The sequence below is a fragment of the Colias eurytheme genome, chromosome 13 (genome assembly GCF_061535395.1).
Source record: "Colias eurytheme isolate Ceu_HAF_F1 chromosome 13, ilColEury1 Martin Lab GWU primary, whole genome shotgun sequence".
NCBI lineage: Eukaryota > Metazoa > Arthropoda > Insecta > Lepidoptera > Pieridae > Colias > Colias eurytheme.
Genome location: NC_142992.1, coordinates 2044152 through 2071234, shown reverse-complemented (window position 1 = coordinate 2071234; position 27083 = coordinate 2044152). Strand labels below are relative to the sequence as shown.

Here is a 27083-nt window from a genome sequence, read left to right as displayed (position 1 = left end):
AAAGTTCTAAGGTCAAAAAAGCATGTGGACCTCGCGATAGGTTATAGCTTGGCTTCACGCCAATATACGTTGATAGATTTTCAAATAAAATGTATAGATATTTCTATTTTATAAATAGAGGTTGAATTGAAAAAGGGATATTTTTATTGTGATAAATAATCATATTTATGAAAGAAATAATGGCAAGTATCTAACACATTAAAATAAATGTATTTTATTTATTTTCTTTCTTTCTCATTAGAAAGAGATTATTTAAGTCTTATGAAGGCTTAACTTATTACAATGATATGATGTAAATTATTCATTACCATTTGTAATTTTCATTGGCGTATTGATCATGGAGGCAAATTAGACTTTTTTATCCGTCTCATAGAGATAAATGCACAATTTAAATGTACAATTTTAAATGTACAATTCAGCATTGTTATAATATTAAATATGTTATAAACTTCTTAAAATAGTAATTTAACGGTAACAATAAATTCATATTACATTCATTAACAGCTACTGGGATAAGCTAATGCATATTAAAACGCAAACGATGCAGGCAAAATGCAAATGGCCGATAAGTTTAAAATGGAATTTATTAAATTTGAACTCTATAACTTGCTGACAAGTTACATATTATTATGTACACAAATTTCTTATTGGTCGGTACAATTCATAGGAGGTTGAATATTCGCGCTTTTAACATGGATTTGAGAATACTAAGATATTTTATATAATTTCTGTCGGAATATAACTCGAATATAATAATAGCTGTGTTTTACCTGAAAATAAAACACATATTAAATACTTACCTATATTTGAAGCTTACTTCATTGAGAAGGTACCTAGCTTTTTCCGCCTATTTTTCCCTCTCTTTCCGTTGTATATATGCTATCTCTCTCGCACACCTCTCCACCAGGTGGCGGGGCGCACGATAATGTCGGGCGCTGGATGTTTTTCATTGAGTCGAAATCCACAACAGGTGGACGTTAAGTGTAAGCTTCAAATATAGGTAAGTATTTAATATGTGTTTTATTTTCAGGTAAAACACAGCTATTAAACACTTGACCGTAATTTGAAGCTTACTTCATTGAGACCTGTTTGTTACCCACCTGGTGTACAATATATGGACGCCAATGTGAATTTGAATACATAAGTAATTACTTATTTCTTTATTTGAAAGAGTAAGGTGTGCAGATAGTATACCTACCAATAAATCACACAAATTTTTATATTATATAATATATTAACAATCCCAGATGAAAAGTTAATCAAATAAGAACCAAAAAGTTAATCATAATGATTAAAAGTATTAGAACTTATGAGATTGGTTCAAGCGTACCTTAGTTAACCTTTTGGGCTTGAAAAGTTAAAGTTACTACAATTTTCACTATCTTTAGCGTAAATCTGCGAAAGCGCCAGTAACGACTTTCAATTACGCATTTAGATGTTACTTACAAAATGAAGCAACAGCTGATCCCGACGAGGCAAAAATACCTCAAACTCAAACCTTTATTTATTCAATTAGAACTCTGTAGAAGCACAATTGAATCATCTTTACATAGAATTACCACCTGTCTCAACTCACACAGTTTTAACCCAACCTGCTACAAGCGGACAAGAAGAGAACTTGGTCCTTACTTTTGGGGTCAGAAATAAATTTAAAAGGTCACCCCTTGAATAAGGCAATAAAATATCAAAACAGGTAAACGGTTTTAATTATAATACAGATTTTTAACATCAAACCAAACCGTGCGGTATCTATTAATGTTTAGAGCCAACGCCACCAATCATAATCTAAACATGGCTAGTACTTTCAGTACAATGCATGAATTATTTATTTAAAACTGATAGGTCATAAACTCTGTACTGGAAACAAATATACTGAACTTAACTCTTAAGAGACTAAAATGATAAGGAGCTTATCTGTGTCCCAAAACTGCAATTACTACAGCCAAGTACGTTACTTTTAATCAATTCGGTTTTAAGATATAATTATGATTTACATAAGAACTTATATACCGAAAGCCTCGGGACTACATAACGTGACTTATCTTCTTATATATAAAAATGAATCGCAAAATGTGTTGGTAAGCGCATAACTCGAGAACGGCTGAACCGATTTCGATAATTCTTTTATTATATTCCTTGAAGTACGAGGATGGTTTTTATGTAGAGAAAACGTAAGTACCACGAGCGGAGCCGGGGCGGACCGCTAGTTTATAATAATAGTGTTTGTGCACAACACTAGGCAGTCAACAGCTATATGAACGTCAGATAGGAAAAGAGCCAAATTTATCCAGTCAGTAACAAAGGATTTTAACTATAGTTACTTTATTCTAATTCAACCAACTACTACTAGCTACTCCGTATGTCTTTTGGATAGACGGAGGCAAATAGGATTTTTATTCCAACTATATCATTTGATATTTTGAAAATGTACTCCACATTTTCATACCGTCAGAGTCATTTTGCAGATTATAGTGGTGCAGCACTGAACACTGTCTATTAGGTGGCTGATGCTGCTGACCGGGCCTTCAGTTCCGCTTTCCAGAATACCTTCACCCTTCTAGGTGTTACTACTACTGAAATAGCGGTACTCTATCGCGTCGTTCAGGTCTCTAACTGACTAGGATTTCTCATATTATCGTAACAACCCTCGCTCGTTCTAACGAGGATAAATTATCGCCAAGGAATTCTGCTGCAGGATAATGGCAAGAGAGATTATAAGCTTAACTATGCAATATTATGTTAAGGAATATGGTGGGTTTTGAATACTATCGTCGTCTGAAAGTATCTCCTTTCGATTAACTGCATTAAGGATGCAGATCTGATCCCATCTTTGTTCCGTAGGAATGCTACGACAGTCTAAACGTTACACTCAACAAAGAAAATTGCCCTGAATATAGTCGGTTGTTCCAACATCCGTAATATGGCTAGCCTAAGGTTAGTTATCCCTTGATTGTAACTGCTACCAATGGAGGCATTGCTCTTGTGTTGTCCACAGTTGTGCGAGTGCAAAAATGAAGAACTGAGCTCGTGGGGAGCTATGTCGAATGAATCTGTGTTAAGATTATGACAGTATAGGACAGTTAGCTGTGGATGCGAAGACAGGACATTACTTTATTCATCCGTAAACACGCGAGGCAGCCACGGACAGCGATATAGCAAGAACTAAACTAGCAAAGTTTAGTTCGCTTACCAGACTTTGTCATGTTTTAAATGCAGTATATCCTCTGAATAGCATTGCATTTATGACTATTGATAAACTTAATTCACCCGTAAACACGAGAAGCAGGCACGGATAGCGATATAGCAAGAACTAAACCAGCAAAGTTTAGTTCGCTTACCAGACTTATATTTTAAAAGCCGTATAGCCTGTACATTTCATTTATTGCCCCCCCCCCCCCTCAAAGCAAAGAAATGAGAAGTCATTTGGCAGAGCTTTCTCGTTAAGGGTAGGGGTTCCAAGTAATATCTAATAATAAGAGGCTTTTGTTTGGAAAGATTGACTTTCCGTTATTTATCCTCTATCCTATGTAACTCAACAGTCAGTATTCTCAGCATTCGTTGAGTACTTAAACGTTTTACGTTAATAGTTGTATATAACTTTATTATACAATATAATAATCCTGGTGGGATGACAAAAAACTTGTCTAACAAACGATTATCCTAATCCCTCAGCGATTTATTGTTTGAGCCCCGAAGAAAAATCTCATGGGTGCAATAATGAGGTCAAATGGGTTGAAAAACGAGTCAAATAAATTGCCTACAAGACCGGGCAACTAAAATAGGCCTATGAGAGGTCAACTATACGTAATCAATCGTCATTTGTTACATTCAATCGCTTTGCGATTAAAAAATCTCTTCCGATGTTTGTATATGTAAATTGGTCGGCTAGTGCCATTTAATTACGATACCAAACATACCGTTGACACAAGGCTTGGTGACAATCCTCGAAACCACCGCCACAAATCATCTGCGAGATGATATTTGATCCGACTCGCCTTCCTTTGTTGTGATTAGGCTTTGCATTGGTAAATACAATTTGTTCAATTCCAATTTCCATAATTGGTAAACCAATGGTGGTTTCCTGATTCCTGAAGCGTAAACTTTTAGGATACGAAGTATCAATTTCATGCGCCCATTATTTGACGTATCTAACCTTTATTGTATTTATTAGGTCATTTACTATACTGCCCACTGTGAAGTAGATTTCAAAACCTTTTTTCTACCTACCTTAGAAGAGTGAAGATCCGATACGGTCATATCCAAAACTTCTTTCGTGGGTCCTCGTTGACAAAAGCAAATATCTATGATCATTTTAATGATCAATCCTTTGTATATTTGCACCAATCGCCATTAAAGCCCCGCGAGGGCTGATATATATTTGCACCATTTCCCCGTGGGGACGGTTGTTATCAAAGCCCCGCGAAGGCTGATATATATTTGCACCATGTCTCCGTGAGGTACTGTTGTAATCAAAGCCCCGCGAGGGCTGATATATATTTGCACCATTTCTCCATGAGGGACGGTTGTAATCAAAGCCCCGCGAGGGCTGATATATATTCGCACCATCTTTTCCGTGAGGGACGATTGTAATCAAAGCCCCGCGAGGGCCGATATATATTTGCACCATTTCCCTGCGAGCGACAGCTGCGCGAGGGATGTTTGTAACTAGAAATAAGTAGGGCCTGCCAAAAAATGCTTAAGAGACACCCTGCGAGGGTGAATTTGACCTGGCTAACCCCTGCGAGGAGTAGTGGCCACATTTATGTATTCTGCTTCGAGCAAGAATACACCTTAGTGCTAATATAAAAATAGCAGTAAATAATCATTTAAATAATATAGCAATTAACAAGGTCCTTTAACTTATTTTCCAATGTTAGCGACATTTAATAAATTCATAATTCAAATCAATTCACTAAATTTTAAAATGAACTTCGATTCATATTTATTTTTGTTCATGCAATCGATGTAACATTTAGTTGCTTTATATCCGTTAACATTCCTTACGAACGCAACCATACCGTCGTAGGACGTTATATTTAATTGCACAAAATAATCTCCACTCACCCGCAATTTTTTACTTTTTGTCAAGGTGTACAAGTTTATAATATTATTCTAAAACGTTAGAAGTGAATTGTAAATCCTTTGAAATAAGTGTATCTAAATCTAATTTATATTAAGATATCTCGATAATTATTATACGATAACCCTTTCAGCACAAGTTCAGTAAACCAAAGAATTTAATTGTAAAATTTTGGTACTTACTCGTTTTAACAAAAAAGTTGCATCATTTGAACATAGGAAACGTAATTTTCAATCAAATTAGCCGTGTGTAATATGTCTATTTTCACATAAAAACGGATCAGAATAATACTCATAAAAGGACACGTATAGACTACGGATAGTTTTGAATGTGTGGAACATTCATGGTACGTATCTACTATACATGAGCGAATTCCATCATTATTCAGTTGAGCGGTAACTCCCGTACGATTTATAAAATAAAATCACAACATGTTCTGACATGTCGTGACTTCTTGGAGCTGACTCATCTCGTTCGATAATTTTTAGTAATAAACTATGATAGGAATTCCGAACCGTTCCTAGCGATAACGACAATGTAATAAAGTCGTAGCAATGGATTGTATGCCTGTAAAGCTTTGAGTTGGCTCATATCCATACTAAGTATTAATTGTAATTTTTCCACGAAAAATTCACTTGTACCCTTGTAATAAAAACACATTATTAAAAATGAAATAAAATATTAAAAATATCTATATACAAGAGAGAGGGTATTTGATATATCTAGTAATATCAAATAATCACAAAAGTAATATTAACGATTCGAGTAAAGCCGAACGGTAACACCGTTAAAATAGCTTTACTCACAGTATTAAAAATTCAAATATTAATTAGTACATATTGCATAATGAAATATTTCAAAAGAAAAGTTACTATTTCAAGTAAAATGTAACGGTTGTATCGTTAATTTTAAATATCTTTATTCATGCTATTAAGTATTTAAGCATATTGAAAAATAAACTATTGCTGAAGGATTCATTAAAAACCTCAGCATTTTAAATAAAGACCAACGATTATACCGTTGACTTTAAAGATTTTTACTCATTTTTAAGTAAAATATTATTAGAATAGATGTAAAAATAACTCACTGTACCGATCCGACGGGATACACTTTTTAACACTTTTAGCACTTGCTTTAAGCAATACTTAATACTTAATAGCACCAAGGTTGTAGTCTTGTAGACAACCTTCTCGCGGCGGAAGCTAGACGCCAATGAAAAACATCCAGCGCCCGACATTATCGTGCGCCCCGCCACCTGGTGGAGAGGTGTGCGAGAGAGATAGCATATATACAACGGAAAGAGAGGGAAAAATAGGCGGAAAAAGCTAGGTACCTTCTCAATGAAGTAAGCTTCAAATTACGGTCAAGTGTTTAATATGTTTATTTTTCAGATATTATAACGACTCTTTTATAATATGTTAATGTTATATTTATGATACTACGATACTACTGAAAAACCAATGTATATAGTTTACAATTGAGCATTGCATAATATTCCATGCGCATTATCTGTACTAAATACTAATAATAGGTATAAGCGGAAGATTTTGTTTGTTTCCCAAGAAACAATCGGTCTAATAGTCCCTAGGGACTACTGGATCGATTAAAAAATTTGCTCAAGAGACGCTGGATGTTGAAAAGTTCTTGTCGCAGCATCAACAGTTGTTCAACAAATGTTAACCAACAAGTCCTCAGTTACCAGTTGCCTTTTACCATTAATACTTACTTTATATTATACGCAGGATCTTATCCCTTGTTCCTCCTTTGTTGGCGTCTCGCCAGAAGCCTGCGGGAGCTCAGATAGAAGACAAAAGGCAAAGCCAGTTCACTGCATTACATACTTGTTACCTCTCGCGGGATTAGAGGAGGTCTCGCTTCTTATTTGCTCTAATAAATAAAGAGTACCTGACTGGAAAATGCTTTTTTTGTAGTTGTATGGTTAGGCTGAATATTTTATTGATGATATATTACGCGTGTTCATTTAATCATACTAAAACTACTCTTTTCATTTGTATGATAAAGTAATACTAATTACCGTCATAATAGTAGAAATGATATAAGTAAAAATATGTTTAATAATTATGATATCTCATTGAAATGTAACCTCAGCTTATTTTCCTAGTTACCCGACCATATTGAAAAGCTAGTAAAAAGACCTTGTTATTTCTAATTCAGCAAATCATTTCATTTGTTCTCTTACATTGTTTATTATCTCAGGTTTATTTTTAACAAAGCGTCTTATCTGAAAACAGCCCATTGAATACAAAACGCAGGCATGACTTATCTGGAGGGTTTTTGTGATTCCTTCTCGAATGTTCTAAAAGTCTTGACATTATCTCACTGAGGATTAAAAACGTCACTTTTACTTGGTCTTTTCTGAACGTCAAGTATGAGTTGTCTTATGTTAACTCATGATAAAATATGAAAATAGTAGTAGGTAGAGATAAACTACGATAACATGGCGCGCCCCTCCAAAATTCAAAACGTTTGAAAGTATTTGTGAAAGTATTTACAATGCACCACCAAGATTCACAACGCATGTGTGCGTAATGAGACGGCCGTCAAACAAAAACAAATCCACGGATTTGTTGCTCCACTAGTCACGCTCTAATCGCTCATTATTATTAGTAATGGCGCTGCACTGACGTATTCTATGAAAACGACACGTGCGTTGTCTTGGGCGCTCGGCAACTTATGATTAGTTGACCAACAAATCTGGACGTAAAGTACTAAAGACGAATACGTACAACTACATACAAACTCCTTCGTAAGGATGTCACTACACACATTGAAACAGTAATTTGGAGGGGCGCGCCATGTTATCGTAGTTTATCTCTACATACTTACGTCAACACATAAGTATATTTTTTGTAACATTAGTAATGCAACAGCGTCCCTAGCGGTAGCGGTGGGAACTAAAAGCGTATAAAATGCGTATAAAAATTTATACAATAGGCAGCCGTGGCCCAACAAAATATGATCGTCGATGTTTGCCTCCAATACGGCGATTATGAATAAGTTTCTACAATGACGGCCGATCATAGACATTTGGGCTCTCTACAAGTTATCATGATTGCCTCTACTCGCCCAACGCGCCCTCTGTGAAGACAAGAAAGCTATATTTTTATAAATAAACAACGCAATCAGTGCGTTGGGCTTTTACTTAAAATATTAGAGTTAAACACAACGTAAAACTTATAACACCCACGTATATACGGATTTAAAAATATCATGCGCCATCACTAGAGTGAAGTATCTAATCCATCCTAATGTTTGTCCCATTGGAACCAACATCTGTGTAGTTCTGAATAAAGTCGCGTAATATATTTCACAGAAATATCTACACCGCTTGATAAAATAGGTAGTACTTTTATTTTCTAGTGAAAATGAATGAACATAAGCTTGCTATTAAAAGAGTGTAAAAGGCAAACAATCAATTATGCTTGAATTGCAAATATCAATTATTGAAGTGAAACTTCTATAAGCGCGTTGAGAGTAAAATTTCAAGGTCAAGTCATGGAAATACCGTCACGTCATGGAGAAAGGCGATGGTTTTGATATCTTTGAATCTTGCCAAAGGCACACACGCTATTTTTTTAAGTATTTAGTTCACAGGAATATAATACATATACGGTACATGTATTCAGCAGGAAAGTAATCTCATTATAGATAATCTTATATATAAAAATGAATCGCAAAATGTGTTGGTAAGCGCATAACTCGAGAACGGCTGAACCGATTTCGATAATTCTTTTTTTATTATATTCCTTGAAGTACGAGGATGGTTCTTATGGAGAGAAAACGTAAACATGTACCACGGGCGAAGCCGGGGCGGACCGCTAGTTTATAATAAATCTTATATAACGATTCTTTTGTGTTTTATCTTGACAACATAGTGCTCTGTTTTTGACTACAATCATTTTGTATTTTCGCTTAAAATTTCTGTATTGTGCGGTGAAAATTATGTCACAAAGCCGTTGTAAATATGAGGAATTTTATTCCCGAGTAGGTTGTATCTGTTGGGTGATGGCGGTTGCAATTTCACGCTAAATTACGCGTTATTCTTATTGTGATACGACTCAAATTATGTTGAGCTAGTGCATATTTTGAGAAGGTACAAAATAGTATTCGTGAAGGGATTTAAGTGCTGATGATTTATCAAAAGCGGTTATTTAATAGATTAATTAATTTATGTTACAGTGTTAATTTTATACCATACTGATAATACATATATGTCTGTCAGTTGATTTATTGTATAGAAATAATTGAAGAGATACGGATGGATCAAATGCTATCTACAATTTTTAAATAGCAGAAATAAAGTATAGGAATCTAAATAGAGACAATATTTATTAAATTGCAAGTTTCATTTATAAAATACCAATGAACATAACAGTCACAATCCGATTATTTACATAATATGTAATTGTATATTATACAAATATTGTTTGTATAATATACCTAACTACATATTTTTTACAAAAATCCTATCCATCCTTCTTTACTTTCAAAGATTAATAAATGATATGATTATCTTACCAATTCTTCACGCATTTCAATACCTCCATTTTACAAGTTATTAAATCGCTTTTATTTCAATTTCAGGTGGTGACGTGTCCTTTTAAAAGGGAGAAGTAAAAGCAAGAGTTAGTGCGGGCCCGCCCCAGTGACGGGCCCGCCACGGCTGTTCTCCGTCAACGTAAGGTAAATAAAACGGGTTTAAATCCCGTTTAATATTATGTTTTTGTGATGAGTTTTTTTTTATTGACGATTTTCACCAGCGGCTTCGAGTCGCTCAAGTTCGCTTCAGTAGATAAATGAAAAACCCACATCTTTCATATTATTTTTATTTAAGTAGAGACAACAAACTCCATCCTTTCGCATTAAGAGCTGCAGGATAGGACAGCAAGATGTTTGTGAAATCTATAGATTCTGAATTAAGTGTTTCGGATTTATCAGATAAACTATAAATTTTGATGTGTTAATCAAAGCTTAACAACCAGATAAATTTAAGACACCTGTAATTTTTATTTACATAGTTTTTCTGCCAATATAACATAATTACCAAAGCGAGAAGGTTTCTTCTTTATCCGAACCGCGAGAGTCTGGAACATGCTTCCTGAGTCTGTGTTCCCCGACGAGTAGGTACAATATGGTGTTCTTCAAGCGTAGAGTGAACAGGTACCGTCTAGGGAAGCGCGTTCCATCTTAGACCACATCTCAGCTTAACATCAGGCGAGATTGTGGTCAAGCGCTTTACCAATTATTATTACCAATAAAAAAAGGTCTAGTCTTTACATTTTTTATAAGGTAAAAAATAAATAGATTTTGTAGTAATAGAACAGAAACAGTCCTTATAAAAGTTAAGTGAAAGAGAAATAAAAAATTATCCACTCATACCACAAAGAAAACATTACTAAAGCTTCAGCAATATACGCTCTTCTATAAAATAAACAAACTCCGAGTTAATAATATATTTGTTTGTATTGTGACACTTTTATGAAAATATGTTTTGGGTAAAATATCCTCTATTATACGACAAATATATTTACGAAGGGTAAATATAATTTTTCGCTTGATAACTTCACTTAGCAATTGGTTTATTTTGGACTCTTTGATCGACAAATGTTTATTTATTGGTACAATTAACTAGTTCTTAGAAATATATTTCTTTAATATATCGCCGATTCTACAGAAATAGTTTTTTCGGTTATGTTAACATAATAATTATGTCTTTGTAATTTATTAAAAAAAAAATAAGTACCTAATTATTTTTTCAAGAAATTACAGTTAACCAAGAAAATAAAATTTCTGAGATATCTACGACGTAATTTATCCTACTTCAGATTCGAAAAATTTTAGAAATTCACATTGTGATATGGCTCAAATTATGTTGAGCAGTTGCCTATTTTTAGAAGGTATCAAATAATTTATTCGTGAAGGCATATAAGTGCTGATGAATTATCAAAAGCGGTGGTAATTTAATGGATTAATTAAATTATATTTTTAAATTCATAAAAAGAAAACATATTGAAAACAAAAAAAAGTTAAATTTAGTTTAGGTATCTACAATTGATTAATAAAATAATTACTCTAAAATATAATTATTTTCTCTAGTATCAGTACAGGTAAACCACATAACATCAAGCACGTATAGATAGACGTATAGGTAATCTAAATTCTAAAGGATTAGATACACACGTGTAGCTTTACCACATTTCACTATTCGCCAGATAGATTTAAGTTCCATCTTATTGGCTTATAGTATTATAACAGTATTACGATTTAACAACGATTTATATCAATTATTAATACACATATTCGACTTTAAAAATATGTTTATACTTTGTATAACTGTGGAATTAAATCTCTCATGAACAAGAAAAAAGCGTAGTAAAGAAAACGTAGATCAATGACAATACAATAATACGATACGATATTACAATTCAGAATAATGTATCAAGCTTTGCCCACCTACAGATAAATAATAATACATCCAAATATTTTCTGTTATTAAGATGTCAAGGGAGATGAAATCCAAGTCCTCCCTTTATAAATCCTTAAAAAAAGTAAAATTTTCAAATTTCACCGATTTTCGTTTTACTATCACGATGGATTGATGTAGGTATGTATGTTTGATACATTTACGAAAAAGCTACTAGACGGGTTTGGATGAACTTTAACAGTCAGATAGGTTTTACATCAGAACAACACATGAGCTAAAGAAATACTTCAATGTGCGTGGTTAAAGAAAAAGACGGGTTGCACTCCGGGAGTGCTGGCAGAAATGAAAACTTGATTATTAACGTTGAGTCGTTGAGCATGTTTGATATTTTGGAATGGTATCCCTCTTACGCTTTTTCGATCAGGTCATGTGTCCTGACGCGAGTTTAAGATTTTATACCCATTACAGAAAAAGTGCTCAACGTCGCTAAAGAAGTTTTCACTTCAATAATGTAAAGGTTTACTACCTGGAATTTATTTTGTATGATTGCAATGTACTTAAACTATATTTAGAATAAAACCTCAGCTTTAACTATATTTAGAATAAAACAAAAGCTCAGCGCACGATACATTACAATGTATCGAAATCCACTCAAGTCAAACCCTTACATTTTAAAGTCACGTCTTGCGACATGTATTGGCGACTTGAGAGTTTCAATAACGAAACTTTTACAAGGCTCCGGTTTATTGCTGTGTGTGACTAGTTTTTATGTTGTTTTTCCATTTTATAGTAAACCAACTTTCCGCCCGCGGCTTCACTCGTCTATACTGCATCGCGCGTGGAAAACAATTGGTATAGAAAAGAAAGAATATTTTTTTTACAAAAACGTACATCGCTTTATAAATATCGGAACTGGACAACTCTTAAATGGTATACACCGAAAAGCTAAAATAAAAAAAGATTCATCAGAATTGGTTCCTTCAGGCGGAAGTTAACAAACCTAAAAAAAAATACAGTTGAATTGAGAATATCTTCTTTTTTAGAGTAGGCTGAAAAATTATAATTTCCGTATGTATGTATTTTATGTTGGATTTTTTTTACGTTTTACGAACCTATTGTATGAAACACATCATATCAAAATAAAAAGTAATGCTTTACGGACAAATTCACGTCAAAATATATTAAAAAGGTATTCATACAAAAATACCAAACATACATAATCTGAAAGCTTCTCTGCCCTTAATACGTTACAATGTGTACTTACGACCTCTCATATTTCTACTTTTAATATAATCATCTTCAGAGCACTCCCGGCCGTGTCGTATTTAACAATAAAAATAATTTACAAAAACAACGTCTCGAGAATAGCATATTTCAATATTACGTTCGAAGCTCGAGATTTTTTTTCTGGTTCCGCAAATTTTTTTATTAATTTATGTTAGTTTTATTTCAGACTAGAGGTCCGCCCCGGCTTCGCCCGTGGTACATATTTCGCAATAAAAGGTAGCCTATGTCTTTTCTCGGGTATCAAAATATCTCCATACCAAATTTCATGCAAATTGGTTCAGTAGTTAAGGCGTGATTGAGTAACAGACAGACAGACAGAGTTACTTTCGCATTTATAATATTAGTATGGATGTGCTATTTATTAAATAGGTTTGAAGTTGGTGCCGAACATTAAGCACTTAGTATTAAGCCCGTGCACCGACATCAAACCTTTTTAATAAATAGCACATATAAATAATAATATGTAGTAAATAATAATGTCAAATCTTTTTTATGGTACGGGAGCTATTAACGTTTTAAAAAAAGTCATTTTAGTATAGTTGGGTTTTTGATATTATACTGTTTCTCTTGCTATTTCGGTTAGAGTCCGCGCTGTCTGGCTGGCGGTAGTGGTTGCGTTTATTAGTGCGCACAGGAAAATATCCATAATTTAAAGTAATTTATTAACGCGTAATTTTTAATCTTTAGAGCCTTTAGATAGATCCATCAGACATAAATTTGTTATTGCAAGACGTTTTTTTCGTTGTTAAATAGGTGCCATACGCAATTTTTTATTTCAAAATCATTAAAATGTCATCGAAATAAGTGAAATTACATGAATGAAAATTAAGCTCTCCGTGCGATTATAGCTTTTTTGAAAATTAAGCCTCCGTGCGATTAGAGCTTTTTGTGAAAATTAAGCTCTCCATGCGATTAGAGCTTTTTGTGAAAATTAAGCTCTCCGTGCGATTAGAGCTTTTGTGAAAATTAAACTCTCCGTGCGATTAGAGCTTTTTGTGAAAATTAAGCTCTCCTTGCGATTAAGAGCTTTTTTGTGAAAATTTGGCTTTCCGTGCGAATAGAGCTTTTTGTGAAAATTAAGCTCTCCGTGCGATTAGAGCTTTTTGTGAAAATTAAGCTTTCCGTGCGATAAGAGCTTTTTGTGAAAATTAAGCTCTCCATGCGATTAGAGATTTTTGTGAAAATTAAGCTCTCCGTGCGATTAGAGCTTTTTGTGAAAATTAAGCTCTCCATGCGATTAGAGCTTTTTGTGAAAATTAAGCTCTCCGTCCGATTAGAGCTTTTTATCAAATTAAGCTCTCCATGCGATTAGAGCTTTTTGTGAAAATTAAGCTCTCCGTGCGATTAGAGCTTTTGTGAAAATTAAACTCTCCGTGCGATTAGAGATTTTTGTGAAAATTAAGCTCTCCGTCCGATTAGAGCTTTTTATGAAAATTAAGCTTTCCGTGCGATTAGTTTTTTGTGAAAATTTAGCTTTCCGTGCGAATAGAGCTTTTTGTGAAAATTAAGCCTCCGTGCGATTAGAGTTTTTTGTGAAAATTAAGCTCTCCATGCGATTAGAGCTTTTTGTGAAAATTAAGCTCTCCGTGCGATTAGAGCTTTTGTGAAAATTAAACTCTCCGTGCGATTAGAGATTTTTGTGAAAATTAAGCTCTCCGTGCGATTAAGAGCTTTTTTGTGAAAATTAAGCTTTCCGTGCGAATAGATCTTTTTGTGAAAATTAAGCTCTCCATGCGATTAGAGCTTTTTGTGAAAATTAAGCTCTCCGTGCGATTAGAGCTTTTCGTGAAAATTAAGCTCCGTGCGATTAGAGCCTTTAATGAAAATTAAACTCTCCATGCGATTAGTTTTTAGTGAATATTAAGCTTTCCGTGCGATTAGAGCTTTTTATGAAAATAAAGCTCTCCGTGTGATCAGAGCTTCTTGTGAAAATTAAGCTCTCTGTGTGATTAGAGCTTCTTGTGAAAATTAAGCTTTCCGTGTGATTAGAGCTTTTTGTGAAAATTAAGCTCTCCATGCGATTAGAGCTTTTTTGTGAAAATTAAGCTTTCCGTGCGAATAGAGCTTTTTGTGAAAATTAAGCTCTCCATGCAATTAGAGCTTTTTTGTGAAAATTAAGTTCTCCGTGCGATTAGAGCTTTTCGTGAAAATTAAGCTTTCCATGCGATTAGAGCTTTGCGAAAATTAAGCTCTCCGTGCGATTAGAGCTTTTTGTGAAATAAAGCTTTCCGTGCGATTAAAGCTTTTTGTGAAAATTAAGCTCTCCGTGCGATGAGAGTTTTTTGTGAAAATTAAGCTCTCCGTGCGATTAGAGCTTTTTTGTGAAAATTTAGCTTTCCGTGCGATTAGAGCCTTTAATGAAAATTAAGCTCTCCATGCGATTTTATGCGGTTATCAATTCGGCCGGTATATTTTTTTTTTATGTACACCGATTACTCCGAGGTTTCTGAACCGATTTACGTGATTCTTTTTTTGTTCGATGCGGGATGGTGTCGAATTGGTCCCATAATATTTTTTTTTCGGATAGGCCCAGTAGTTTTTATTTTATGAGCATTTTTGTCTGTACTCGATGACTAAGTTGATATGTAGCAAGTAACTTTGATTCACTTCCCGGTAACCGATTGAGCTTAAATTTTGAATACGTATGTAAATTTGATAGCGATGAAACATTATCATGACATGAAGCTGATTTGATGATGGAATCGGAAGGTGGCCATAGGAACTCAGTTATATTATATTGACTCAACTTTATCGAGTTTGGGCTCGTTTGATTCGTGTTGAAAAATACATAGACCGGGAGATACTGACACAAAATTTCGAGTCATTTGTAACAGGATGGCGGTTCTACAGGGGTCTTAGTACGCAATGATAAAAAGAAAAATGATGGTGTGATCGCTGGTATCGGTGGTTTAGTCTCGTGGGCGTTAGCCGAACTCGTCGGAAAAATAGTGAAAGTCAAACGATTTGTAACACAAAAATTTTAGTATTTACCGATAGCCCATAAAAAAGAAGTAGGCGGTAGTGTCATGCCATACTTTTCCGGTGTGACTTACAGCCCGCCATACCGACGCGAATATGTTGATTTAAATAAAACAATTATTCAACCATTTGTACCAGGCTAACTTTTGCACAGGTAACCATCGTCGTGCAGCCATTTACGAAAATCGCCATGCCATACTTTTCGGACGATTCCAAATGGTCGCCATACCGCCGAAAATCTGCAAAAAAAATTTATTTCGCCAAACTTTTTGTACCAGTATTGCATTTGGATTTTTGGGGAGTATTTGATAAAATGTGACCATTATTATATTTGCCATACTTCTAGTAGGGGGAAAAAGTGCTGTCATACTTGAAAAATTAATTTAGTATTAATTTATATAAGTGAAGATTTCCAACACCTAATTCTTTGAAATTTTGTATTTATATTCTTTGATCCTCAAACTTCCAGGAAAAATAAGTGCCATACTGTTACAAATCGTTTGACTTTCGCTATTTTCCGACGAGTTCGACTAACGCCCACGCGACTAAGCCGCCGGTACCAGCGTTCACACCATCATTTTTCTTTTTGCCATTGCGTACTAAGAACCCTGTAGAACCGCCATCCTGTTACAAATGACTCGAAATTTTGTGTCAGTATCTCCCGGTCTAACACTCAAAAGTATTAAATAAAAATAACTGCGTTAAAAACAACCGACTTCAAAAACGGAAAAGTAAGAAATAAAAAAGATTTGATATTATTAACTACTACATAATAGTACATATTTCGCAATAAAAAGTGGCCTATGTCCTTTCTCGGGTATCAAAATATCTCTATACCAAATTTTATGCAAATTGGTTCAGTAGTTCAGGCGTGATTGAGTAACAGACAGACAGACAGAGTTACTTTCGCATTTATAATATTAGTATGGATATACTATCTCTCAGACAATAAATGTCAAGAACTAGCTTTGCTTAGTGAACAGTTCTCCCTGCGCGTGAAATATTTTTTTATAATATTTGTATAGTTTTTGAGTTTCTCGTAGTAAATAGACATTACAGTGGACGGCAATATTATTATTTCTGTAATGTTCACCCATGGCTTCACTCGAAAGGATAGAAGAAGTCTCTCACTACTGAAATTCATATTTACGGATTAGGTATACCAGTTGATTTTACGGGAATCAATCTATCAAGTTATCGTTACCAACAGATTTTTGTTTAAATAAAAAAAAGACGTGTGGCACTCGGGGACTGCCGCGGTAAAGCTATTGCATGCTATGCCTTCAAGCCACACCTCCGCGTCCGACGGAGTGGGGAGCGTGAGGCTTTTCGTTACAAAATTTCTGGATTCGGTCCCCGCGCTCAAGGCCCGCGATAGAAGCTATGCAATAGATTAAAAAAATAATTTCATACAAAATGACTGAATGAAAACTGAACCCTAAAAATAATGTACACGGTTTAATAATGTTATACGCATTACAAAACTTAGGCTTGTAATAAAGAGATGTTTTATGACGTCATATCGTTAGCGAAATCGTTTTATGTGCGAACATTTTACAACAATGAAATGATCTTTGCGATATGTTACAAAGTTGATAATGGGTGATAAAAATTATAAGGCCTCGGTTGAATGGGATATATTTATATTATATGATATAAATATATCCCATTCAACCGAGCTTGCTTTCCGCCTGCGGCTTCGCCCGCTTTGTCTAAAACCTAATAAATTATATACTAAAACCTTCCTCTTGAATCACTCTATCTATTTATCATAATCCATCTATCTATTCATCAAAATCCGTTGCGTAGTTTTAAAGATTTAAGCATACAAAGGGACATAGGGACAGAGAAAGCGACTTTGTTTTATACTATGTAGTGATATATGTTTTTTACTTTTGATTTAAACAATAACGTACATGTATGTGATCTATTTTTCCAAATGAAAATAAGCATATTTTAAAGAGAAAATAATAAGCCCGCATTTTACACTATCAATGGGCAAGACCATTGGATTAAAGGTTTTTACATTTATATAATGTACTTCCTTATAGCCTCTATTTCCGATACATTACGGTACTATTTTATCTATTTTTTTTACAAAAAAATGTATTTAAATAAAAAAAAAATATATTTTATCTAATAAAAATTAATATAATTCATAATAAGTACTGACATATTAACTAGAATAAAATTTGTATTGTTACTAACCTAGGATAAGAATATTGTTACTAACAAGTGGACCAAGGATGTTCAATAAATAAATGAATTATTATTATTAATATCTTCTTCGTTTTTTTTTGTTAGTGTGCACGCTGCCTAAGTTCTTTTATGGAAATTGGAATTGTGGCAAAGTATGAGTATACTAAATAGAGTTATTTTAAAATAAAGAGTTATGATATTGTTACCGCCAATATAAACCGGAGTGCTTTCAGATAGTAGTTAAAAATCTGGTTTCTGGTTGAATAAAATTGGGATGTTTTTAAGGACTTAGGTATATTAACTCCTGAAAAGCTAAAATATTAATTGTCACTTTTTGATTTATAAAAAAGACTTTTCAAAAGCTATAAAAAATAAAAATATTTCGTTAATTAGTATATTAAATCTAAAACTAAATAGACTATTTTTACTCATTTCTATTTCTATGCAAATAATGCTGCTAATGCTTCGTGAATGCGTCGTATTTCTGATAAAAAAGGCCTAGTATTTGTTGATGATTATTTAACAAATACCCTCAGATATCGTAAACGTTTCATTTTCATTATAGTGTAATATTCGCATTAAATGACATCAATTCCAACAAATTTACCCTATAGGTACTGCGATTAAACAATAACCAAACGTGATATTCCTTTAATTATACTCAAAACTGACATTCTTACCTAGAACTACACGTAGCGACGTAATTTTGTGGTACGTTAGCTCAGCCCTGCCATAACAATCCCCTTTTACTGTTATCACTTATATTTATGTATGTATTTGTTAGAAGGCAGTGTAATCGGTGTACCAATTGTCAGATATACACATCTTAAATGGCTTGTAAATTCAATAAACGTGGTGGGTTTAGGAAATTCATAATGATATGTTTTTATTTAAGCGCGTGTTTGAAATTTATATCACGACAATTTTTAACTTTTCCTGTTGATATTATTAGTTAGGGTTTAAGGTCTCCAAAATTAATAAGTTATCAGACAATCACTCACCTAATTAATGAGGACGAATTAAATACAATTTTATTATGTCTGCAAGGTTTTACATCTGGTTCAACATCGCTGTTTGAATCGGTAAAACTAAAAATTGTAAACTGGCATGCAAAATCCTAATAAAAGTGACATCTACAAATCCATACTAGGCCAATAATCGATGTTTAAACCTGAATATGTCCTGATTTACCTTTAAACTATAAACAGTATTTATTTAAAGCCAGACCTCGCAGCCTATGCAAGAGATAATAATACTTATAAATACATTCTTAGTGAATTTTCTAAGCTCTAATACGGCGAAGTGCACTCACAAAGCTAAACAGCTCGGAACCGATGACGGCTGAACGTTGAAGATAAGCTGCTTAGCGTCTGTGTATTTTAAAATGTAAGCAAATCCATGTTTTAAGGAATGGGCTAGTTTAGAGGCAACTTGGCTAAATATTTTTAACATGGTATGTTAAGCAAATAAATAAGTTTTGAAATCACTATTATAATTTCTCATTTATAAATTTGAATTCTAAAAAACGAAATATTAAATGAATATAGTTTTATAGGTGCGTTTTCATTTAAATTTTAAATATAATTACTAAAGTAGAGTCAAAATAAGGTATGCATCTTCATTACCATCTTTTATTATACAATAGATATAATAATTTCTTAATACATATTTTATGAATATAAGAAACACCTAGGTACTGCACAAATGTGTGCAGTATTGCGATTAATGAATGGCCATAGTTTTTACCATTATATGTAATAAATTAATTACCTATATCTAATGCTCAATACAGCTCAGAAATGTTTAACAATGTGATTATTTATCCCTCTCAAAATCTCATATAAAACTAAAGTATGTTACGTTTTTATCCATACTGAAAGGAGGGGAGGTAATTTGCCACTTGACAGATTAAATCTCTCTCTATTACTTAGAGTAAAGCCTCCGACGTCTATCAGGATGAAATGTTATAAGACATTTGCTATCAGAACTAATTACGATGGATTTTTGTTAAAAATAAAGCGTTATGTGTGTTAGGAGTACAAGGTTGTTTACTTAAAGTTTTATTACATTTTTTTTCAGTTAAGTAACAATAACTGTATGATAGCCTAATGTATTACTAGCTGTGCTCCGCGGTTTCACCCGAATTACACCGCTCCTTAGCGTGATAGTAACCTTCTGGTGGCCTATAACCTTCCTCGATAAATGGGCTACCTAACACCGAAAACATTTTTCAAATCGGACCAGTAGTTCCTGAGATTAGCGCGTTCAAACAAACTCTTCAGCTTTATAATATACAGTATAGATAGGACACAAACTTATATAGAACAGAGTTTAGTTTTGATTAAAATCATGTTTACCAGTTACACTTCGCTATATGTACTCCACATTAAAGTAACAGTAACATAAAACGTAATTAAACAAACACCATTTAAAAGTTAATGTTCAAAGTACGAGCGAGTATTTTCAATTTAACGAATCTTTGTATTCACAGCCAAGGAAAAATATCAGTAAAATTTTCAGCTTTATTTTAGTTGCATATTTGTTCACACTCATAATAAATTGGCTTCCAAAATGTTATTTAAAAACCGAAAAACTGAGATATTATATAGACATAGAATATTTTGCACATCGCCAGTATATTTGGGTCATAGATGAATGCATATTACGCAGATGCGGCGTTGCAGTTTCTGCCTAATAAATATTTATAGGCCAAAGATTAATAAAAATCGCACAGCACAGGCTGATATACTTGAAGGAAAATCGATCAATTGAACAGATGTGAAATGTTCGTTCATCCGTCTAATTTATAGTCTTGAGAAAACAAAAAGAATGTTTTCTCCGTCATTGACGGAGACGGAATAATATTAGTGAATAATAGATAGTGTTTGATTCGATCTCTGTGACTATAAGATGACACTTTATTTTTAATTAAAAATTCTGCATCTATTTGCGCCCAGAATTGAACTGCAAATTACACGCTAATTGCAAATTTATCTCAAAGAATAGGGCTCCAATGTTTATCAAAATGTATAAATATAAAACATGAAAAACATAATAGCACGACCAATTAGAACGCGAAAATAAACATTTATTTATCATTCAAGAAAGATGCCATTCAAAGAACTGAATAAGCACAAATCACAATAGAATTACAATTAGTACAACATTCCAAGTTCGTATTACAATAAAATATCGCAACAAAATGACGTAAACTAGACAACGCGTTCTCTGCAATGCAATTACGAAGTAAAGCACTGTATAGAAAAGCACTTCAAGCGATTGAAAAAGAATTCCTCAACTAAACGGCCGTGAATTTAAAGCAAGCACTTTGTTGAGCGTTAATTCAGCAGATTACTCAGCGCTTCAAGGCTCCGCTGTAATTGGATAACGTGTGCATTTTGAATGAGTCCATTTATTAAATTATTTTTAAATGTAAATGGAGTTTGCGTATCACTCAGTTTTAACCGACTTTTAAATTAATTTATGAATCGTCAAAAATATGTTGGTGTTTATTTTGTTATAATTTTAATTTGTTTTTAACATCCATAGTATTATTTTTCAATGGCGTATTTAACCAAACAGTTTATTGCATTTAATAAACATTTTAGATATTATAAATCTATTTTCCATTTATTTTTCTTTGAACGCGCTAATCTCAGGAACTACTGGTCCCATTTGAAAAATTCTTTCAGTGTTAGAAGGCTATAGGCTATATATTATCATCACGCTAAGACCAACAGGAGCGGAGCAATGCGGGTGAAACCGCGCGGTACAGCTAGTAACTTATAAGTTTATGAAGTCTCTTCAATTCGTACCTACTCACCTTTTTAATGACCTCAACATAAGTACATTTTACAGTAAAGGTTTTTGTATAAGAATTTATCGCTTGTATTCTATTTTTATTTAGTTCCGTGAAAAATCAGGATTAAAGTCTAAACGTAGAAAGTTTTAAAAGTTTTGTTTTTGTGCTGAAAACTTTGAGAGTTACTAATGAGTTTGGTAACGGGTTGACAGCAGGTTAACAAGTTGATGCGCCTACTTTGTTTTACTATTTCTTATTTTATTTTTTTACTAGCCGTGCCCCGCGGTTTTACCCGCATTACTCATCTTCTATTAGTTTGAGCGTGATGATTTACAGCCTATAGCGTGCTATAGCCTTCCTGAATAAATGGATTACCTTACAGTGAAAGAATTTGTCAAAACGGACCCGTGGTTCCTAAGATTAGCGCGTTCAAACAAACGAACTTTAGCTTTAAAATAATAGTATAAGACTATAAATAATGAAGTTTCTACCCCTTTCTGGATTTTCCCATCCTTCATCTGCAGTAAAAATAATAATAAAAAATTAGTAAAAATAATATTACACACAAAGTTATATGAAGCGGTACAAACATTATAGCACGCAAAATAATCTAAAATTAACAACTGGCGGTCTTATGACTTTAGAGTATGTTCTTCCAGACAACCATTGGTTTAATAGAACAAGACGACATAGTTTTAAACTAAATAATCCATACTAATATTATAAATGCGAAAGTAACTCTGTCTGTCTGTCTGTTACTCAATCACGCCTAAACTACTGAACCAATTTGCATGAAATTTGGTATGGAGATATTTTGATACCCGAGAAAGGACATAGGCTACCTTTTATTGCGAAATATGTACCACGGGCGAAGCCGGGGCGGACCTCTAGTTTACTATATATTAAAATTGATAATATCTAAAGTGTCATAGTGAAGATTAGGGCAAGGTCTTGAGAAAGGACTAACTGTCAAAACTTTACATGTAGGTAAACTAATTAAATAGTTTATATGTATAACTACTTTGCCAAACAGTTCCTCTCAGGTTTCTATTTAAACCTGTAGAGTAGCCTTTGTTAGTCCAGATAATAAACTATAGTTTAAAATTTTCAAATTTGTATAGAAGTTTTCATGTGATTGATTTACAAACCTTCCAAAAGTTTTCATTTATAATAGAAGTATGAAAAAGATAATATTATTATATTCAGTAATTTCATCTAAACTAATAATACATAGGTATAAACAAGAATGATTTTATTTTTTGATAATTATGTTTGTTAATTAACATTTAACTCATATACTATTACAGGACTTACAGGACTGATTTTTTTCCAAGTAAAAAATTATTTTTAAACAGTACAGTAATTTAAAAATGTTACCTAATTGTTTATTTTTCAATCCATTTTATAATTGTTTTCGTGTCATTTATACTTTAGAAATACAGCGATTGCATAACTTTTTCTGTTTAAATAAAAATCACGGGCAAATAATAATAAACAAAAACACCTAAACTTCGTATAATATAACGTCTTTATGATAATGATTACACTAAAAATGCTAATTCTAATGTCGTTAACGAAATTGAATCCTCCAAAACGGTCGATAAAGGTTTTTTATGAAAACATTAAAGTAATCGCTTGGAAAGGGCTTTGTAGCAAATTAATATTTGCGTATTTTGCATCTTTAGGTAAACAAGTCTATACAAATACATTTGGACTAATTATATTTTATTCTTCATAATGTTTTATTCAAAAGTCTGTCTGTCTGATGCGCTTTCAAGATTTTAAATGATAAACCTTGAAGATCCCGGGTCAAACTTAGGAAACTATATTTATTGGGTAATAATAAAAATAAAAAAGAGTTTATTTTCTCACATCAGTTACATAAATAAGTTTACACATTTTCAGTACATTTAAATAGGTAGGTACAATTTTATTTTTTTTTGTACGCGAATGAACTCGCGGGGCTCTTTTAGTATATTTTAACTGATTATTAAATATTATATAGAGTTGTAGAGTAACTTTTTTTATTATATAAAATCAAATGATAATATACAGAGCATAACTGCAGGACAATTTTCTGTAAGCGAAAGAAAAAGCGATTCCTCATACAGAAGATTTGATATCCTACCAGTTGTTAAAATTTATGTTATCCTGGTACGATGTTTTGTGTTTCCAATCGGTTTGTAAACAAACATTTGCGCTTTTCTCACAATCTTTTTCCAGATAGAACAGTAACTTTTCATTGCACATGTTAAAATTTATGTTACGCTGGTATATTGTTTTTGATTTCTAGTAAATTTGTAAACAATAAAATCGCTAACTTGCTCTTTAAAATTATGGCAACCTGGTACATTGTTTTGGGTTATAACGGAGCTGTTATGTTAACATTGGACGGCAGAGATCCGCCCCTTTTATGCATAGCAAAAATGTTGTATTGTCATTTATATTAAAATGTAAGTTAAATAATTTTACGATGTACTTTATGTACCTACCAAATATATGATATAATAGTGATTTACTTAAAAATCTTGGGCATAATGTAAGGTCCAAACCATTTGTACGATTTTGCTTTAAAAAAACGTTTATTTAAATAAATTTCATAAGTTAATCTACATTTTTAATATATTTGTTTCATAAATTCATATTTTATACATAAAGAAACAACTGATTCTAACTTTTCAGAAGTAAAACAGGGTTTGCACATACGTTAAAAATTCCAAAGGCACAAGGTATATCTCATACAATATTTTAATGTAGGATAGCAAAAATAATCTTATATATAAAATTCTCGTGTCACAATGTTAGTCTGCATACTCCTCCGAAACGGGTGGACCGATTCTCATGAAATTTTCTGTGCATATCGGGTAAGTCTGAGAATCGGCCAACATCTATTTTTCATATGTACCACGGGCGAAGCCGGGGCGGGCCGCTAGTAATTAATATTAAACGCCGTGTGCAGGTTATATTATTTAATTCAGTGCACACATAGATACGTATCGAGTGAGCCTCCACTGCACACAAGTGCAGGGCGGAATCACAACCTCCCTTCGATACCTGCTTGCCTGGTACCCAATGTTTTGATTTATAGCGCAACTGCGGTCTGTGGATTTTTATAAACTTGCAGAACCCGAAAAAGGTTCCGTACTCATATTATTTTTCGTTAGCAAATAAGTGTGTCTATAATATCATTGAATTATATTTGTAAGCTTTAAAAAAATGTAGCCACTAATTCCTAGCTATTCTTCAACTTTCTAATTTTGTAGAAAAAATGTTTACATAATGAATTGTCCAATGTAATCTTCTTCGTAACAAATAAAGTTTCAAATATTTAATTATTAGATGTTCTGAGAACCATAAATCCGGAGATAAAATATAATTTTAAAGCGAAGCCTAAATATCGCTGATCACTCTTTTATCGTCGACCTAAATCGTTTTATGTAAATCGTTCAAGTAATCAATCTGTTACGTCAACAAAAAATCTATTACTCGAAGTATATTTCATTTTGATGGAGCCAACTCTGGCGGATTTTGAATGAAGTTTTTATCACCTATAAAGTCCTCTTCCCTCTAAACCTGCGCCTTGATTGCATAATGCTACTGATTTATATTGACGATGCGGGTGCGATACGATACGATACCGACGATAAACAAGGATCGTAAACTTGATTCTACTATGAATAAATGAAATTTTGTTGGCAATGCATTTTCGCGCCACACATAACACGCCAAAAGAAGCATTTTAATAAATAAATCCTTTATGGATAATCTTATATTTCAGAAATGTTCTGATGTGTGTTACCATTGTAGAAAATATGTAATACTAGCCGTTCGTCCCGGGTCCGCCTGGGTTGATCCGGGATAAAAACATTATAAAATATGTATGATAATAATAAGGATTCTAATGGTAAAATATAATTGGTCCAGCAGTTTTGGAGCCAATTCAATTCAAACAAGCAATCATATCTTTCCTCTTTTTCATCTTTGATTGAATGATAAATGAAATAGTTTTCAAAACAATTCACGTGAAACTGTTTCTATTCAAGCTATAGAAAAATATCGTTACCTATACACAATAACGATATTTTATCGTTTCCTGTAAAACATAACTCAATCGTGAACTGTCAGTTGCAAAGTGAAGGCCCGCTATAAACGGTTAAAGATCCATAAAACCGAGATTCTAACTAAGGGTTTTTTACAGGTTCCTTATCTTAGTTATTCTTAAATTGAACGCCTTAAAGTATCGTAGTCATTTACAATTGGAGATTTTTGTTTCACTGAACCGACTGATGGGTTTTCATTATATAATGACTGTAACACAAGGTTTTATCGCTAAAATATTAGGCATTTCCAGTTCTATCCTAATAATAAATATTAAATTCATGAATATTATAGAGAACCCAAATATTCTTAAACTTGTTATAAACATCAAGTGAATATTAACACACACGACAACTTAGGAGTGTGGCCCGTGTCCTCTTGTGGGGTATGGGGCAGATGCATTAAGCATCTGTTTCACTGATCGGACAATTGTGTGCCTTTTGTGTACCAGGCCGTGACTTTTCGTTGCCACGTTCGATTCCCGGTTCAACGTTTTAGCGTTAACCACTGTACCAAGGTGACGTTTACGAAAAGTTTGCAGCATACTAATATCGCCGCAAAGAATTAAAATTCTTCATTTTAATGTGATAAATTTTCCAAATCTTCTACTCCAAGTTTCTAAGCTATTTCAAAAATTAGTAAATATTAAATTAATATTTTCCAAGCTCAGCGAAATGTTAAGAGCCATATAAAAAGAAAATATGAAGCCATATTAACATTGAGAGGTCATTGACGCAGAGCATGTAATTTACGACGAAATAAATTAGCTAAAAGCGACGAAACTTTTTTCTTGTTTGCGCCGAATGCGCGCGAAAATTTGTTCTATATTTTTTTCTTTTTTACCGCGTTGTAGCGAGAGTATGCGAATCCGAATGGTAATTCAAAATTTCAAACTTCGAATTTTTATAATTTTGTTTTATCACTGCCATAAATTAGGGAGTTAAATGTTTATTCCGCTCTTATTTGCTATTGTATTTTGTTTTCCTTATTCGCCTTTTATATTTCAATTGCAATAATTTAATACAATTTAGAATTTGGATCAAGTATACGATTTTTATTATACTTACTAAATTATTAAAACCAGTTTTTGTACTTTCAAACAAATATAGCAGAAATGCAGGCAATTTCTTTCCAAAGTAACAAAGTTAGTATAAAAGTGTTGACTAATGTCAACACTTTGTTAATACAAAACA

At 33.1% G+C, this 27083-nt stretch overlaps 1 protein-coding gene across 1 annotated transcript in view; it reads left to right on the top strand.

Moving 5' to 3' along the window:
- tn (tripartite motif containing protein thin) overlaps window positions 1–27083 on the top strand; it is a 98910-nt gene that overhangs the window by 27168 nt on the left and 44659 nt on the right. Inside the window, exon 2 of the mRNA XM_090108561.1 lies at window positions 9686–9784. The gene's annotated coding sequence lies outside the window, so the exon portion shown is untranslated. The remainder of the gene's footprint in view (window positions 1–9685; window positions 9785–27083) is intronic.